Below are 2,500 nucleotides of genomic sequence, written 5' to 3'. Positions count from 1 at the left end.
CCAATTCCCGACGTCGTGGAGGTCCGTGTTCTTCTTCGGGATCAACGTTGTCCGGCTCTCTTTGGTCCACTGTGGAGTGGCCCCGAAGCGCATCCAAACATTGAAGATTCTGCAGAGGATCTTAGGGCCAATCAGTTTGAGATGCGCGGTGGTGATCTTATCGGGACCAGGCGCCGACCGTTTTAAAGTTCTTAGCATCAGAGAACATTCCTGCTCCGTGATGGGAAGGAGCAGGTTTCCTACCTCAGGATTTTCCTTCCTCTCATAATGTTCCTCGTCTGTCGGTGATGGTGTTCCGAATCTTTCGTTGTAAATCTCTTCTATCTCTGAGGTAGGAGGTCCTCTGGGATTGATCGGCGCGTCGTCGAGCAGTACTTTGGCGAGAAGAGGGCGGTTTAAGAGAGTCATAGTTACTCCCGCCGTTTACCCGCGCTTGGTTGAATTTCTTCACTTTGACATTCAGAGCACTGGGCAGAAATCACATTGCGTCAACACCAGGTGGCGGCCATCGCAATGCTTTGTTTTAATTAAACAGTCGGATTCCCCCGGTCCGCACCAGTTCTAAGTTGGCTGTTCGACGCCGGCCGAAGCGAGCCGCGAGACCCGCGTAGCTGCGGCACTCCACGGCCAGAGACCGACACAGGTCCAGGCTCACGACCCGCCCTCCGGAGAAGGCAGGCCGTTCGCCCAGTCCGGTACAGTCCCGTCGCCCGCTTCCTGCCACAGCCCGACCGGCCCAGCCCTTAGAGCCAATCCTTTTCCCGAAGTTACGGATCTAGTTTGCCGACTTCCCTTACCTACATTGTTCTATCGGCCAGAGGCTGTTCACCTCGGAGACCTGCTGCGGATATGGGTACGACCTCGCACGAAACTTACACCAACTCCCTCGGATTTTCACGGGCCGACGCGGGCGCACCGGACACCACAAGAGACGTGGTGCTTTGCGGGGCCCAGGTCCCTATCTCCGGGCAAACCGATTCCAGGGTCGCCGCCCCTTACCAAGAAAAGAGAACTCTCCCCGGGGCCCACGCCGACGTTTCCGAGTTCGCTTGCGTTGCCGCGCCAGGCGCCGGAGCGCCGATCTCCGTGTCGAGGTTCGGGAATATTAACCCGATTGCCTTTCGGTCCGCCGGGGCAACGACGAGCATCGCCCCGCTTCAGAACGGCATTCGCCTATCCCTTAGGGTCGACTGACCCATGTTCAACTGCTGTTCACATGGAACCCTTCTCCACTTCGGCCTTCAAAGTTCTCATTTGAATATTTGCTACTACCACCAAGATCTGCACCGGCGGCTGCTCCACCCGGGCTCGCGCCCTGAGCTTCGACGCCCGCCGCCGCGGCCCTCCTACTCGTCGCAGCGTAGCGCACCGGCGTGCTCGCACCGCCGCGACGGCCCGGTATAGGCCCGACGCTCCAGCGCCATCCATTTTCAGGGCTGATTGATTCGGCAGGTGAGTTGTTACACACTCCTTAGCGGATTCCGACTTCCATGGCCACCGTCCTGCTGTCTAGATCAACCAACACCTTTTGTGGGCTCTCATGAGCGTCGCGTCGGGCGCCTTAACCGGGCGTTCGGTTCATCCCGCATCGCCAGTCCTGCTTACCAAGAGTGGCCCACTTGGCACTCGCATTCCATGCCCGCCTCCAGCCGAGCGAGCCGGGCTTCTTACCAATTTAAAGTTTGAGAATAGGTTGAGGACGTTTCGTCCCCAAGGCCTCTAATCATTCGCTTTACCAGATAAAACTGCGACCACCGAGCGCCAGCTATCCTGAGGGAAACTTCGGAGGGAACCAGCTACTAGATGGTTCGATTAGTCTTTCGCCCCTATACCCAAATTTGACGATCGATTTGCACGTCAGAATCGCTACGGTCCTCCACCAGAGTTTCCTCTGGCTTCAACCTCCTCAGGCATAGTTCACCATCTTTCGGGTCCCAACGCGCACGCTCTCGCTCGACCTCTCCGGCAGAGCGGACGAGATCGGCCGGTGATGCGGCCGTCCAGAGAGACGGCATCTCACCTCCGCCGGACCGCGCCGACATTCACTTTCACTGCGCCCATGGGTTTCGCACTGCCCCGTGGCTCGCGCGCACGTTAGACTCCTTGGTCCGTGTTTCAAGACGGGTCGGGAAGGTGGCTGACGTTAGCCGCGGACCCCGTGCGTCTCGCGCGGCGCTGCCCACCCGCAACCGACACGCCGCAACTGGGCACTGAGCACAGTCCCCAACCGGCGACGCACCGGCTCGGACGGGACGCCCGGCCCACGAAGGGCAGACGCGGCGATCCCTCCTCGCCCGGGCGACGGGCCGACGTGTCCGCGCGCCTATAACACCCACCCGGGGGCGGGCTACCTTGCGCGCGGCCTTCTCGCCGCCTCCCAGACGGTCGCGGCCTTCGCACGGCGCTAGTGCGCTGGAGCTGCTCGGAGGACAGCGCGAACGACGGGCCGCAAGGCTCCGCACGCCCACACGCTCCGCTCGGCTTCAGCTGAAAGCGTCGC

General features: G+C 60.6%; 1 pseudogene; it reads right to left on the bottom strand.

Moving 5' to 3' along the window:
- The window catches only part of LOC145915995 (large subunit ribosomal RNA), a 6,160-nt pseudogene that overhangs the window by 3,211 nt on the left and 449 nt on the right, over nucleotides 1–2,500 (bottom strand).

This window comes from Ascidia mentula, assembly GCF_947561715.1.
Source record: "Ascidia mentula chromosome 2 unlocalized genomic scaffold, kaAscMent1.1 SUPER_2_unloc_3, whole genome shotgun sequence".
Classification (NCBI taxonomy): Eukaryota; Metazoa; Chordata; class Ascidiacea; order Phlebobranchia; family Ascidiidae; genus Ascidia; species Ascidia mentula.
The sequence above is the reverse complement of the archived record's forward strand: the minus strand, read 5'-3'. Positions and strand labels throughout refer to the sequence as shown.